Raw genomic sequence first — 17571 nt, 5'->3', positions numbered from 1 at the left:
CGGTCTTTTGTTGCAGATGGGTGCACTGGTGGACCAGTGACAACCATTGCTAAACGCTGCTGAGGAGTTTTTGCAAGAGACTTTTAATACACTATTAGATATCTCATATCATATAGCGCTTGATGCAGGTGAATGGTAGTTAGCGTTTATGCTAATCGTGAATGCTGACCACTTTGCAAAGGCTATTTTTGTTGTCACTTGGGGTGGCAATTACTCATGTACTCGTACTCGAGGAAATAGCTATAGAATAATTCTAAAAAGATTCTATATTAACAGCCCTAATAGTTTGACCCCTCCTACATGCCTTAAACACATATTAAAACACTTTTTAGAGTAGTCTAAGCCCCTGCTCTAACTCTGTCAAAAAAAATTATACTTCTATAAAATCAAAAGAAGACTCTCTTGCTTGCACATTTGTTCAAATGAAAGGCAAAGTATACTTACATCAAGCTCTTTATTTTCACTCCCAGCTGAAGTTAATTGTAAAACTCTGTGTATAAGTGAATTAAGCATTGTATATTTAAATACCAAAATGTCCAACAAAACCATTTAATTTAATCTAAGGTATACCCTCTAGTTTTATGCTAATTTAAAATATGTGAAATACCACAGATGGGCTAACATGAATTTGCATGGTACATCCATCCATTTCATTTGACGTCAAACCATAACTCGGCTCACATTCTAGTATTTTGTTCACAACCAAATGCTTCACCAAAAAGAAGTGCTCTGAACACAGTGTGATGTAGTGCAAATAAATGAAAAAAATAAATAATGCAAATAAATAAAACTCACACACAAGTTCCAGGCTATTTTTACAGAGATGCTGTACAACTAGTGGTGTGTGCAGTTGAAAGATGTTTCGTGAGTTACTTACTTCGGATGCAGACAAACACTTTTCTCTAGGACATATTCTGCACTTCATACATATGTTCTTGCCTTTTATATCAGTAATGTTGAAGTAGTCCCTGTACATTGGTACTGTGAAATGGAGGCGTTTGCATTTTTCCACCTGAGCGCATAAATAAAGACATATGGATATACAGTACTTGGAGATGGTCACCCCTCAGTAAGATGCAGTAGTATAAATTATTCTTTGCAGACAATAAAGAATACATGCTGTAAGCATTTTTTTTCTGTCTATGTGTTGCTCCCCCATTTGTGGTCACACATCCGTTGTTTTGATGGTTGCAACACCACAACTTTCAATGCTATTTCTTGGGCTGTCTATGGTGTTTAGCATTGTTGTTAGCATCAAGCTAAGAAGACGTTGCTCAGCCAATGTGATACCTATGTGGTTTTTTATATAAAATACACAACGCGTATTTTGTACTCTTTGACTCAACTTCAACTGTGGATGGTATTAAACAGCTTGAACCTCTTTTTGGAAGACTTGCTTACTGTCTGCCAAACTGTTACTTTTTCTGAAGTCAATGCCATCATACAGCGCTCCATTCTCAGATTATTGCTCCCTAACCCCCGAAAAAAATCCTAAATCAGGTCACTCGCCGCCCAATGTAACACTGTAGAAATAAGTTGAGTTAGAAGCTTGGTCATGGAATGAATTAATCTCGTAAGTCAAGGTATACCACTGTATTCGCGTTTGAACTTTAATTTGATTGCGTTCTGTTCACAGGCTCTTTTAGATGCACCGAGCAGTCTGTGTTTACCGCCGCAGGTGCCCACCGAGTTCAAATTCAAGTTTAATAGTTTATTAATGAGAACTAAAAGGGCTAACCGAGGCCTTAAATGTGAACTGAGCTCCCTCCCCACCCACCCAAAAAAAAAAAAAAAAACCTACTGTGTAGTTAATGCGGATGGACATGAGTCAATTCCCTGTGCATGGGAATGGCTCATTAAGAGGGCCCTGCGCGTTTGTATATGGCAGCCTTCCGTGGACGCACACAATGGATTTATGGTGTCACTCAGCCCTCGAGGACGACTAATGAGGGTGCGCAGGCTACGAGCATCCGAGTGGGGTAATTCCACCCGCAATCCATCCAGCAGGAGAGTGGAGGTAGGAGCAGAAGTGGGTGGAGGTGGGTCGGGGAGTCTGCTGGAAGGAGGACACATCCCTCATTATTTGATTGCGTCTCAGGAGCTTTCTTTAATATTTTAATAAATAACATCAGCCCAACAAGAAATTAATGAATAGTATCATTAATAATGAGCCAGTGCCTTGTAGTGGTAGCATAGATATTAAATTGAACTGGTGTGCGCGAGGGGGGGGGTGGACTCTCCAGAGATTTGGGATTGTTCCGGAAGCAAATAAGGCCAGTGTATGAGGCGGCCGTCCCTCTGTGCCAACAGCTTTTACAACAGGTTGAAAGTAATAAAGGAGGATTTTCCCAGCGAAAGAGTTAAGCTGGAGGAAATCTGCTCATGTAGATCGCCGTGAGAGGCAGCACCAAATGTGATCCTTAATTAAACTTTAATCAAGACGACGCTGTTTGCGAGATGTCCTTCTGGAAAAAAAAAAAAAAAAGAAAAAATGTGTCCCAAGCTCCACTTGTTTCTACCCAGTCAAGCTCCCTGCGTTGCCTTGTAGTGGTCATAAATCCACTCGTGCCAACTAACCAAAACCTTTGTTTGTTTGTCTTCACTCACACAAATCCTGCTATCAGTCCTGTGTGCAGCTTTGAATTCCACTCTACATTGGTCCGGATTTCTCCACACTGCCTTCCTTGATTTGCTTGCAGGAAGTCTTGCCCTTTTCCGATGATGCACAAGCACTGGATGTTTCTGTAGCGGAATTAGCCTGCTCATTGCGACATAATGTGACATGAATGTTAGTTGCTTCGATGACAGCGCTGGAAATCACAGTTGAGATGCTCTTTATCACATTGAGCTGTCACATGGAATCACAATAACACACTAAACAACAGTCCAATCTGTTATATTGTTGATTTTGGCTTCACCGTCAAATCTGTATACATCATAACATAACATGACGCTCACAGGGGTTCATACCCTGGACGGATCTTGAGTCAAACTCTATTTTCTAAATCTTTTTGCAAAAAACAAAGTATAAAATGTCCCCCCCCCCAAAAAAAAATGAACTCCAGATATATACCGATAGTAATACTTGGTCCAAATATGACCCAGATTCCACCCTTTCGATTAAAGTCAGCAGAGGCCCAATTATCAAATACTCAACTCCAATTTATTTACTGTGCACTTGAAGAACAATTGTAACTGAAACAAAGTTCTGTACATCAATGTAGATCGAGCAATAGAATTCATCAACATGATTTAGAAATAATAAAACCAACTTAAAAGAAAAATGTCTGTCTGTGTGTGAGCAGGTCTTCGTTGAGTGTGCTCTGAGTCTATGTTTTACTGTTCACGCACCGTTCAATAAACAGCTGAAAAAGTGTATCAATGGCGGTGGCGACTGTAAAAACCCATAAAAGTGATCACCATAAAATACAGATTACTGCCTTGCATGATAGAAATCGATTCATACAACAAAAAAAAATAAAAAATCTGCCATGTAACGGGGCTGCAGTGGGTGAACCACAATTTATGGGTGAATACTGTTCATGATTCAAAGTGGCATAAACATAAAGCTGGATACACACACACTGAGTCAGGCCAAATTCAACCCTGATCTACCCTTCTGATAAAAGTCACCGAAAGCCCGATTATCAGATTTCTAAAAGTTTATCCTGATGAATATCCTTTAGTGTTCAAAGTAAAACTCATATCCAAAATCAATCTTAGGCTATGTTATATGACCAAGATCCTTTAAAATGGTCTAAAAATTCCATTTCCCAAAAATTATCAATAGGATCATAGATTCAGTATGACTAGTCAAAATGTTTAAAAAAGAAAATAAACGTAGCCCAAAATATAATACACTTGTATGAACAACATTTACCTTAACTGTACATACTGTATCAGATTGCAGAGTATGAATAATGACGTAGAGTATAAATAATGACGTTTGGTTTGGTACCCTAAACTCTGATCATATATGTAAGATTCTTTGTAACTTTTTTATGTAGCACTTTTTTTACAGTTACTCATCTACACTGGAAGCCATGGAAATATTTGTTTATTTTATACAAATGACTGTGGCTGTGCAACGCCTTATCTTAAAGGTAAACGACGTTCATTTATAGATAGCAGAAAGGGCTCACGTGATTTACATTAGGAAATAAATTATTTAATCTATTACAATAGAGTATGAGGTAATGTACTTAGACTTAATCATTGAGCTGCTATCGTATTGCATAATATTATACTGAATGTAGTTGTCATTGATCCGCTGCCTTTGGGGAAAAGAGGATTACGGCAATTATCTTACACTGCTGAATTAAAAAACATAAAGCACTTTTCAAATCTTTAAGTGCACACATGATAGTTAAGCTTGCACTGGCAGTGTAGTGGCACATGCTACCGCCTTACAGATGGTGCAGTTTTGATTTCTAGCCGTTGGCCCAATACTAAAAAGTGGGTGATTTACATCCGGACGAGCATCCTGTGTCAAAATTTGTACTAAACAAATCATGCGAGCAACATCGTGTGGCAAGCGTTGATGCGAGTAGCCGAACATCACAACAACTTGAGGTTGAAATAAACAGCAAAAGAGAGACAACTAATTGTGAATACAGTGCAGTGTTTTTTCACTATATCATGGTTCATAATTTGCACCCATCGATTTTTTTTTTCAGGTTTTTTCATTAGTTATTATAATATATTCACTGTTGGTGGGTGGAGTCACCAAAAATTGTACTGAAGAGTACTTTTCCTTTAGAATGACATAATGCAAAAAAAAAGTACAAATATGTCCTCTAAATATTAGGGATGTAACAATATTTATCTCACAGTTCTGTTTGATCACAGTATTAATCTCGGGGTATGATAATTACTGTGATAATGTAGAAAAGCTTACGGTATTGCAAGAAGACTCAGTATTGGAGGAATGTTCACGGTATAGGTGGGCAAAGAATGGAAAAAGCAGGAAAACCAAAAAACTTATGTTTTTCTTCCTTGTCATTGTCAATATATGGTAGTAGTTTATCTTTGTTTTCTCAGATTTTTTGGGGGGAAAAAGACTGCTTCAAATCATGTACAGTATTATAATTTCTTTCTTTCTCTGTTCATCCAATCGCTTTGAAGTACTGTGTCCCCTAAACAGTGTTATTGCTGCAACAATTATACAAATGTATATATATATACAAGAACATAACTTTCCTGTGAGAAACTGTCTGTTAATAACTTAATAGTATTTACTGTACTGTCATATTTTTTTCATCAAAACATAAATATTGATACTGCCTATTAACAGTGATTTCTTTGCTTGAGTCCAAAAATTCAAATGAAGCCATAAATGCGAGAGCACTCTTAAAGGCAAAAAAATCTCTCTTTTCTGCCTAGCAGTATTATAGGATGATTTTTTTTCCTGTTTAATCCGATTATGAAATATGGAAAATAGAGAAAAACATTAAACATGAATATGTAAATTCTGATATTTTCACAGCAATATTAGTTAGTAAAAATAATAAATAATTTGCAAAATAAATTATGGTAAATGCAGCCACAATAAATGGTCTTCACTTTATTGGTTTCCACTCCTTCATGGTAGGTTTCTTATAGAATGGGATGTTGATATTCGGGAGCTGCAGGTCTCTTTTTATTGTGAGTGGAGAACATATTCTTGGGAAAAATTGATTTGTTTTAAAAACCATAAGGGATCCAACTAATTGTGAATGTCTTTTATTATGTATTTAGTTTTTGAAATTGGGCCCATTTTCGGTGCCATTTCGACCATATGTCCCTACCTACCACCAATATTGATGCATTCCCAGCTGCATAAAAAAATGCCAGTATTTCTTTCATAATAAAAAGTGGATTACCACAAATCAGAGGAAAGCGTCACCAGCTGTCTCGGAGAAATTAGGCTGTTCTAGGCAATGTCAATGTATTTATTTTTCTATGCTGGAACTGTGGATAATCAATACATACCTCCATGCAGTCAGTACTAATAGAACCTGTCGATATAAAACTGACATTGATACTATTCCAATAATGTATGTTATGTGTGTTTGTATAGGTTAGGGTTAGTTTGTTTCTTTGAAATCCTGACAAAGATGGTGCTAAAAAGGAATATCTCAGAGACCGATATTGAGGTACCTCTCTGGAAATTGGAAACAATCACAAAAATAATGGTTACAACAATTAATGCTAGTGATACCGATTAAGTGAAAAATGATGACAGTAACACAGATTTCACTCCGGATCGATTAATACATTAATTTTAAATAGGTCCTTCTCGGTTATGATTGTTGAGACCTCCTTCATTGCTTTGATTCTATGTGGAATCCTCCAAGGGTCAATCCTGGGCATTGTTTTAGTGGCTGTCTATTTGCAGCTTCTTGGGCAAATAATCAACAAACACAACATCAACTGAAATCTGGTTCCATTGACTTTACACATATTGCCATATGTCTTACAATTTAATCACTCCAAATCCAATATGATAATGTTATGATAATTCTTACTGAAATTATTTTTGTAATCACCTATTTTCTCATGTGTCACATGTGTGATTTACAATTATGAAATTAAACTATCCTTGGACAGTTGACAGATTATGGCTGCACATTTGTTTCTGTGCTGCCATCCTCTGAAAATAATACTCAGCACAATGTGACTTTTTCTGCACTTTCACATTTATGCTCGCTGGATGAGTAATTGCAGCTCTTGTGATTTCTGAGCTGTGCTGGCATACTCAAACAAAGAAAAACAACACTTGATGATGACCACTCTTGTAAATAGTGGGTTTTTTTTAATAGAATACGTAAAATTGGTATGTTTCCTGCTAAAGTTACAGTCCCCATGACCTGAGCTCAAATAAGTAGAAGAAAATGGATGGATGGATGGATGGATGGATGGATGGATGGATGGATGGACGGATGGACGGATGGAGAAATTGCAGTTTGGTTAATTATATTTTGGTCAAAAATACTTCTGTGTCTGTAAATTATCTATTACCGTTATTATTGTGAAGTTCACTTCTACGCCCCAGCCAGAATGCCGAGCTATGCAAGACTAAGAAGAATCGTGTGCCCCGCCAATTACATAGTGCTGTCCGTCTTTTAATCATAATATCTTAAGTTTGAGCAACATTCAGCTTGTGGTTGAATGGGGATTTTTTTTTCAAGTGTCTTGCATTCTTCCCCCATGACTAATGTGTTGAGCAGAAAGAGGGGGTCATGGTGTAAAAGTGTTGCCCTTGGGTTAGAGGGGTAACACTTAATTGTTTGTCATGTGTCACTTCTCAGAAATTTCCCATCTAACCCTTGTTAGCGCTCACATTGTTGTTTTTAATCCCCAATGTGGCAGATGGATCAGCGCTGTGCCGTGATCAAGATGTGTCAGATTACTCGGGTTGGCTCTTGTCACAGTGATGCCATTCGTGACCAAAGAAGCTCGAACCTCATGCACACTTAGAGGTTTGCCATTTAAAAGGTGCCAGATCACGTGTGGCTAAAGTTGAGGCTTAGAACCACACTCAGCTACATAGGCTGGTGTTTTTCACTTGGTATGGGTAACCATTAATCAACAACTTGATTAATGTTTGAGCATCCATTATTTGAATGATCATTATCATCCTCGATCCTACTTTTCACTGCCGAGATCGGTGTCATACTTGTACATACAGGTGTCACCGCCCAGAGCAGCGGCGTGGCCACGCCCCTCTTGGCAGTGGCCAAGTCTTGCTCACGACAGTAGCTGATAGCAAACAAAAAAATTAATCGAATAGGAACTGTAATTTTTTTTTTCAGGATAAGCCATCCATTTTCTCAGCTGCTTATCCTCACAAGGGTCATGGGAGTGCTGACACATATGCCAGTTATCTTCGGGCATCAGGCGGGTTACACCCTGAACTGGTTCCCAGCCAATTGCAGCCAATGCATGTTTTTGGGAAGTGGGAGGAAACTGGAGTGCCTGGAGAAAACCCTTTGCATGCACTGGGGACAACATGCAAAGTCCACACAGGCGGGATCGGGGTTTGAACCCCAGTCCTTAGAACTATGAGGCCAACGGTCTAACCAGTTGCTCCACTGTGCCTCCAGTACTATGATATATTTGGGCAAAAAAAATTGTTGTTTTCATGTTCCTATTTCATTATTGCTTACCTTTCTACTATTCTTTCTTTTTTTTTTTATTTGAAAACTCTTTGGGAATAAGGGAATCAATACAAATGACATTATACCTGGGCAGGTTCATAAATCATACCTAACACATAATATTGCCTTTCATATCACTAGCACACTGAAGCACAGAATCACATGAATCTTCATTTTGTTAAATTCTAATATTTATTAAAGGTAAAAAACAATAAAAATTGCCTTCTGCAGAACGATTATTTGTGGTGATTGAATACTTTCAACTAATTATGAGTTTCTAAATATTGCTGTGAAAGTGTAGTTGGCATTCTGTGGTCATTTTAAAAATATACATCAGAAAAGACAACTAGGGAGTGTTATTTGTTGCTATTCTTACTTTCTGAAAATCGTAAAGTGTGTGTTTTTTTACTTCTTGAGTAGTTGACTTTGAAGGTTCCATTGTAGTCCATAACTATTTATAGAACTTTCATCTTGGGTTAGTTTCACAAAACAAGGTGACAAGCTGTATCCGGATTAGAGACATCTGTCTAAAGGTCTATTAAATCATGTAAATTCAACAAGCCCATACATTCCCCTTCTGGTGTGTGGTATTGTTAACGACGCCACACATGATGTCTAATCACCCTGCGAGTACGATTGGAAATCTGTAGCACATAAGTGTAGCATATAGTTCAAGGCAATTGAGGCAAATTGCATGCATTTTTAAGGGGTGATTAAGTCATTAACGTCACTGGAGGGGGGAAGACAAACACTCTTCGGTAATTGCAATCAATTTCTTCTCCTTACAGACAAACTTTAGGATGTCTTCTGGTGCGGTTCTTCTCTGTATGGAGTCGATGGATGATGATCATGATGAAAATAATTAAAGCTGTAAGCCATTATGAACGGGCCTTTACATCTTCTTTTTAATGTCGACACTTCAATGATTTGTAAACTTTGACATCATGCTTTACCTACATTAGATGGCATTGACAATAAGTGTCGTCCATCTGGACAGCTGCTTGAGTGCTAAGGTAGTTAAATTTTGATTGCACGGTGCGGCATCAAAATGACTATTCGCAATAAGAATAAACACACTGATTCCTAATAATAAAAATAGAGGTTGCTACTTTGTGTTAAATGGAATTAAACTAATCAATTCCATCGCAAAATGGTGTAACTCTTTAAAGCACATCAACGTCCAGTTATACTGTATGCAAATTCAAATATTGTCCAACAATATCACTGTAAAACATAATCTTTTTTTTTTTAATTAATGAACTAAACTAGGGAAAATTCAGGCACAAAAATGGGGATAAATAGCATTTATCTGCACATGAACTGAAAAAAATGGGCTCACTTTGCAATAATTACTATTATTATATTCTTTATAATATTACAGTCAAGCCCTGGCTGGTTGATTCAGGTTCATTTATCGGTAATGCTGACATCTGTTTCATGATTGAAAAACAATTGGAGTCCTGCCAACTTATATTTTTAACTTCAGTGCTGGGCATGCATTGTGATTGCTTTTCTCTCTGCTCCTTTTCAAATGTGGAGGACACTTTCCACAGCAAGGAAAAGAAAACTCCAACGGTTCTGAATTGGGTCAGAGGACCTTGCAGTCTGCATCCACATGCTGTGGTTGACTTGCTCATTTGAGTTCACAGAACATTACATTTTGCAAACATGAATCAATACTGGATCTTGTATGTTTGTCAAGTTCCAAGTGGATTTCTTGTAGGCCCATATGCCAACATTTTCAGAAGACAATCCCCCCATCTATTTTTACACTACCCACTTACCCTCCATTGTACTCCTGCTCAGTCGTGCTGGAGTACGATTTATTGGTACTAGGTAGCTCGATGCTACCTACTTCTTTTTATATGTACCAAGCGATTGGCTGATAACCAGGCGTCCACCTCATGCCCAAACTTAGGTAGGATAGGCTGTAGCTCACCAAAGATAAAGATAGGTGCCAAAGAAAATGGATCAATGGATGATTTAAACACCATTTTGTTGCTTGAACATTTTTTGAAATAGTGAACTGATTTATTGGGTGTTTTTACATGATTTTGTGCACCTGGGACGCTTGGATTCACTGCTGAACCCTCTCCAGAGTGTCATGGGCCTATCAGTGAAACACTTGATGACGGAAGGAAGCCCACTTGATAACCTGTGGGGTGCCATTTCTTATTTGAACATACCACAGAGCTTCATCGGAAACGAAATATGCATGAATAGAGTGATAGTAACATCTGGTCCTACATAATCCATCTATTGTACCGTACAATTAACGTAGTGCAGTGAAAAAGTTTCCTGCCAAATTCTTAAAGGCAAAAGGTATCCAAAAGAGAGAGCGTGTCCAAGGGCTCAGATAATAACAACAATATCGGCGGCCATCTTTTATTTCCCACTCCATCATGTGAGTGTCAGGGATTTGCTGTCATAGAGGAAGTGGAAGCTCAAAGAGCCGGTGCTGACGGAGAATTAATTAGTTCAGGTTTTGGTGGTGGTGAACATAAAATGTCAGCCGTCGCCTCTCAACTCTTGTTGGTGATTTCTTTGAGCCGAACATCACAATAATCCCTCTCTCACTGCCAGTGAAGGTCAAAGTTGGTCAGCGAGCCAAGAAATACCATATGAGAGCCGCCTTCCTCCTTCAGTGTGGCGAGTCGAAATTACGGCATAAGTACAGTGATTGGAGATTGCGGCCCCCAGCAATCACATTTACCGCTGTGACAAGATTATTTTATCCTACTTTTTCTGTATTATTATTTGTTGTCTCAGAGTTATTCTAGCAGCACAGGAAATGACACCTTGAATTTGTGCAATAAAATGGTCCAGTTAGGCGAGGCAAAAAAAATGAAAAAATAAAAAAAAATACACACACAAGATGCGCCTTGAAGGGTGGGAGACGCTTTCCCTGCCGGCGAAGCTGCCATCCTAAATAAAGAAAGATATCTGCCTGAATGGAGCGCTGATCAATACATTCATACAAACACCAGCACATCATTTGTTAAGTGTTGGGTGATAACTTCAGCATGTTTCACATGGGAAACTGTAGCAGAGAGAGAGTGGATGAGGGAGGAAAGGGGGGGGAAAAGAGATCATAAATTACAGATAATAGAGTTTGGGATGATTTATAGTACACGGGAGGGAATTGTTCCATTGTGTTCTAGTCCTTGTAATAGTTTGCAAAATTGAATGCGTGGAAATCAGTACAGTGATAAAATAAATCTATTTCTCTGAACTATTTCATACTGGGGCAGCAGTGGATTTTTCTTTTTTTTTTTTACTGAATTGACTATATGTACCGTTAGAAGAAATATATGCCTTGACATGTGTAGAATGTGTTCTATATTAATTATAACTTCATATAATGGGATAGGAACGAAGTCATTTGTCCCGTCTCTCTCGGTAATATGCGTATTATCACTTTGCAGCGAGGAAAACACAATAAATCTGTAGTTGGGGTGGAGCCTCTTGCATGAGGCAGATGATAATAAAACAGTAAGGCCAACAATCAGTAATAATAAACCTCTTCAAAAATATGAATGCTAGTTAATTAAAAAGCTACAAGTTTGAATTATTTCTTGTTTTCGTTGTCTGGATCCCATGTGGCACAGGTCAGTCTTTGGTACTACAACATATCTGGTTTACGGGACGAGACTGGTTATTGTCTGAGGGGGTCTCAGGAGATTTTGCGTGGGTTCGCTTATGTGTAAAAAATCGGCTAAGATGTGTGGACCCCGCATGACATTCAGATCCAGCAAAAGGGTCATTCGATTTTTAAAAGAAATGTATATCTATCATTAGCTACAAAATCACAGATTTTTTTTCATCATTTCAAAATACAACAAAAATGGAAGAAGCTTTACTTTTGATGTAGAATTGTACACAAAAAAATTCTACAGTTCATTTCATAATGAATCAGAGAACCTATGCGACTAATTAGAAGCTCCGTGCAAGTGTTTGCAGTTTCCCAAGCCACTAAACAAAAATCTCCTCATCTTCACAGTTGATACTAATACTCTCCGATGTAAACATCAACTCAGCATCAGCGCGTTCTCATCGAGGCAATAGTCCCAACTAAATCAGCCCAATTAGAAAAGCCGGTAAACAGACACTGCTGGACAGGTGGTGGTCTAACGCAGCATGGGCGGAGGGGCCGGTGGGACCCCCGCCGCCATGTTATTGGGATGAGATGCCAGCGCCTATGTCGTAATGATGGCTAAACGTGCGGCGCATTCACTTATGGCGGGAGATTGGCGAGATGGGGCGTGACCTTTGCTATATTGACCTGCTGGCTGCCTCCTGGTGGGCTCCAGCATCAACACAACAAGCTAAGAAATTATACTCTACCTGTGTGTGCATGTGTGCTGAATTACTATGCATGTGAGTGTATTGTGCGTGTGTTGGTGCGCGAATGCGTAAGCTTGCCTGTGTCTATGTGTTTGTGAGTAAATGGGTTAGAGTGTATTTGAGTGTGTGTGTGTGTGTGTGTGTGTGTGTGTGTGTGTATGTGTGTGTGTATATCGATATACAGTGAAGAAAATGAGTATTTGAACACCCTGCTATCTTGTAAGTTCTCCCACTTGGAAATCATGGAGGGGTCTGAAATCAACTCAATCATATTGGATGACTTTCAAGCATGAAGTTGTTGTCAGCATCTCGACTGGATTTCATTCTGGACTTTGCAAACTTCAAAATCTTCATTTTCGTTCATGAATTTTCAGAGGCGGAGTTACTAGTATGTTTTAGGTCATTGTAATTGTGACTATCTTGAGTTAACACATCTGGCAGTGATAAGTCCTGAATGTGGTCAGTGAACCAGAACTCAGCTTTCCAGAAAATGAAGAAAATAAGTATTTGAACACCCAGTTATATTGCAAATTCTCCCACTTAGAAATCATGGAGGGGTCTGACATTTTCATCGTAGGCGCATGTCCACTATGAGAGAGATAATCTAAAAAGAAAAACCCAGAAATCACAATATATGATTTTTTGAACAATTTATTTGTGTGATACAGCTGCAAATAAGTATTTGAACACCTGTCTATCAACTACAATTCTGACCCTCAAAGGCCTGTTAGTCCGCCTTTAAAAGACTGTTGGTAATACACGAAGACGTCATGGTTTGAAATCATGCGTGGCACGGAAGGTTCCCCTGCTTAAACCACCACATGTCAAGGCCCGTCTTAAGTTTGCCAATGACCATTTGGATGATACAGAGGAGTCACGGGAGAAGGTTTTGTGGTCAGATGAGACCAAAATGTAACTTTGTGGTCGCAATTTCACTACCCATGTTTGGAGGAAGATCCCAAGAACACCATCCCTACTGTGAAGCATGGGGGTGGTAGCAACATGCTTTGGGTGTGTTTTTCTGCACATGGGACAGGACGACTGCACTGTATTAAGGAAAGGAATACTGCGACCATGTATTGTGAGATTTTGGGGAACAACCTCTTTCCCTCAGTCAGAGCATTGAAGATGTGTCATTGCTTGGTCTTTCAACATGACAATGACCCGAACCACACAGCCAGGAAAACCAAAGAGTGGCTCTGTAAGAAGCATATCATGGTTCTGGCGTGGCTGAGCCAGTCTCCAGACCAAAAACCCAATAGAAAATCTTTGGAGGGAGCTGAAACTCTGCGTTTCTCAGCGACAGCCCAGAAACCTGCCTGATCTAGCAAACATCTGTGTGGAGCAGTGGGCCAAAAACCTCCTGCAGTGTGTGCAAACCTGGTGAACAACTACAGGAAATGTTTGACCTCTGTAATTGCAAACAAAGGCTACTGTACCAAGTATTAACATTGGTTTTCTCAGGTGTTCAAATACTTATTTGCAGCTGTATCACACCAAAAAATCATTTAAAAAAATCATACATTGTGATTTCTGGATTTTTCTTTCTTTTAGATTATCTCTCTCACAGTGGACATGCACCAACGATGACAATTTCAGACCCCTCCATGATTTCCAAGTGGGAGAACTTGCAACATAGCAGAGTGTTCAAATATTTATTTTCTTCACTGTGTGTATACATATATATACACACACACACACACACGTAAACATGTCTGCATGGGTGGGTGTTGTTTGTTTGTTTGTTTGTTAAATGGGAGCAAAATTGTGATAGACAACGGTTTTACTTCACATCCCAAATACTTTATATCTTGAAATAATTTTTTTTCCCATGATTGTTGCTTTCACAGTGCTGCCCAAAAGTGGAATGAGCACTTGTGAGGGTAACTAAAATTGATGAAAGAGAATGGTAGACATGCCTGATTCGTCACTACAGCTGGAGCCCTCTGAAGACCCTTCCGAGCAAAGCCACACAGTTGCAGCGCACGCAGATAAAATGCGTCAATCTTTTAATCCCACTTAAAACTGATTTGAATTGAAGTATGACGCATTTTCCTGGACACTGTAGTTTATGCTCTTCAGATAGAAACGGTGCTCTCATGTTGACCCTTCATTGTGCTTCAATTGCTACGAGTGATTGATCTTGAATAGAGTAGAATAGAATGAGAGTGCATTAAACACTTGTGGCCACAATCATTTAACAGGCTCAAAATTGTGTGTTGATTGTATTTTGTCTTGCAGAACATGCAAAATCATACGAAACATTGTGGACTGTGATACTTGTGTCCCAGGCAAGACACCTCTCATGTTTCCTTTTTACTAGTGGTAACATACACCGACCACATTTGATGATTTCTTACATAAAGTTTATATTTATACGCAGCTGAAGATTTTAGAATAACATTTTGGTTGTTCGAACAGACAAGTTTTATTTTCAAGGAAAGTTATAAAATCTTCCGCTGTATTCAGTCACAATACATTTTCCCCTAAATAAAGCATTTGTTTGTTCATAATGTATTCATTTACAGTGTTCAATAAACTATTTTATTCATGTATTTATTTATTGATAGTTGAGTGTTCAGTGTTCCTTTAAAAAACTGATCATTTAGTTACCTTTGAAGACTTTAAAATGCTACTTCTAGGGAGCAGTTATGTATTTCAGGAACACTTCAACTTTAATCGGCTCCAAAAATCCATCAAAAAAGCATTTATTATTTTGTCTTATTTACTATCATTTTTTTACAATCCAACAATTTTAATGCAATTTTCCATATCTATTTATTTATTTATTTATTTACAGTCCAACATTTTTCCAATGTCCCTTGACTAGAGCATTATTTAAGAGACATTGTACAATGTTTTACTGTAATCATGTCATTCCTGATCACGTTTTCTTTTTGCATTTTAAAATGTTACAATTTACCTGCAATCAAATAATTCATAAAAGTATTTTTTTTGTCAGTTCATTTCTTTTATAGTTGACAAAAACATTTGCCTCAAATCTTTTGACAAAATGAAAACACTAAACATGATCATTTTTGGGTAAAAATTAGTAGATATTAGTAATTATCGTAGGAGTGTATTTTGGAAATTTTCATTAAAATGCTCATGTTCTGTCAGTTGTCTCTATTGACTTAAAATTATGATGATTGCAAAAAATGTAAAATTTTGAGTAAGACATGTGCCAATAAATTGGTCTTTTATGTGAAGTGCGCCGGGTTTTGGAGCATGTGACACATCACAACAGTTGGATTATTAGCCATGTGTGTCACTTGAGTCCTGAGTGGGACCAGCATTCGTTCTCTGATGGAAGAGTGCGGATGAGAAGAGCTCTTGGAAGATGAAGATGAAGATGAAGACATCCGGCAGAATTAAGGGAGGGAGGAGGGGCAATGGTGAGGCCCTAAACCCCCGCCAGGATCCTTTCAGAGATAAATATTGATTGTGGACAGTTTTAATTACTTCCTTAAATTGAGCAATTTTGGTTTTCCCAGTTGGCTCCCTGCGAAAATCCATGTGCGATCCTCCATTGAGGGAGAAGGAGAAGGTTGAGCATGGCGCGCCATAAATCACAACGGATACATAATTCATTGGAAGCATGTGAAAAGGACAAGACAAGATGCTTTAGATCATTGAAAACAGCATTTCCAGCACTCTTGCCATGTCGTCGGCTTGTGTGCTCAACATCTCATCTGAATGATGACGAATGATGTGCAGGGTTCCTCTCCTTTTTATCTCCCACTTGGATCCATTTCAAATACGAAGGAGTGGTCACAATCGAAAGGCCATTACGTTTTTACTGCGAGATGGAAGCGCTGCTGTGGTGTGGCCTACTAATTCTCACGTGCTTTTTGTTCACTCATCTTCTCAGGGGCCAAGGTGGCAGCTTGGGTCAACAACACCCCAACTCGGTGCCATACCTCCATCTTAAAAGAGTTTATAATCTTTCCTTAACCCATATTTTTTTTTATTTTTTCAAGGTTATTTGACTGTATACAAGGGAATGCAAATTGAGAGATGCACACCTTCGTTTTCTCAACATATCTCCTCAACCCTTTCATTTCATCTGATGATTGGAGAACCTTTCCCAATTGGAATATCTACTGTACCAATAAGCTCGTAAATTCTGAGGACCCACCCGTCAATATCACAGTGATGTTTCAAATGGCATTACTTGCCCTCAACATTGACCTGAAATAGAACAATTTTTTTTTAGAAGAGCAGTCTGGCAAATAAAACGGGTAATTTACTTTTTTGTGTGAACTAATAAGGAGAATTTTAGAGACACAAAGATGGTGGCCTCTTGTCACGTTGCAAGTATTTGTCTCTCAAATTTTTTTGGAAGAATATTCTTTGTGAAGTATGTGTCTCGTTCCAGCTGGCATAAATGTCAGTCACCATTTCAGAAAAAGGACGTCATACCACCAGTCAAACAATGTTGTGGTAGGGTGTGTCTGGGGCTGCTTTTCTTCTTCAGGATCTGTAGCATGTAGCTTTGAATTCTTAGATTTTTCTTTGATGATTTTTTTTTTTTTATTTTCTGACATTTACATTTCTTTGATTATCCTAAACATCGAAATGTGCAAACTATGCAAAATAATACGAATAATTTGGGAAGGGGGCAATAATTTTTCACGGGACGATATGACTGTGAGCATTTTTGTGTCATCTATGCATCACTACTCCAGTTATTCGAAGGTCTAAAATTATTGTGAGCTAATTTTCGATAGCCTTTCCATGGAGGTTGTCAGTGTACAGTATGTTGGCATGAAAGTGTGTGTCCCACAAGTAACTATACTAGTTTATCTATTTTATTTAATGTATCTTTCTGGCTTTCAGCATTTGAAATCTTGGGATTTTCCATTTTTATATGCAAATTATTAACTTCCCTATGGCTTGACAAATGACATTGGACCAGGATTGAAACATTTGCAGTTGCAAGAAGCTTTTCTGTCCCTAACTGCAGTTCGCTCCTGTTTATTGCAGTGCAGCTCTTGAGCTAGACTTTTCCCTGGCTTTGCGCAAAAGCCTACTCAATGATCAGTGGCGGTAGTAGCAGGCATTCCGCTGCGCGGTATGTCAAGAACTG

The sequence above is a fragment of the Syngnathoides biaculeatus genome, chromosome 14 (genome assembly GCF_019802595.1).
Source record: "Syngnathoides biaculeatus isolate LvHL_M chromosome 14, ASM1980259v1, whole genome shotgun sequence".
In the NCBI taxonomy this organism is placed as follows: domain Eukaryota; kingdom Metazoa; phylum Chordata; class Actinopteri; order Syngnathiformes; family Syngnathidae; genus Syngnathoides; species Syngnathoides biaculeatus.
The sequence above is the reverse complement of the archived record's forward strand: the minus strand, read 5'-3'. Positions refer to the sequence as shown.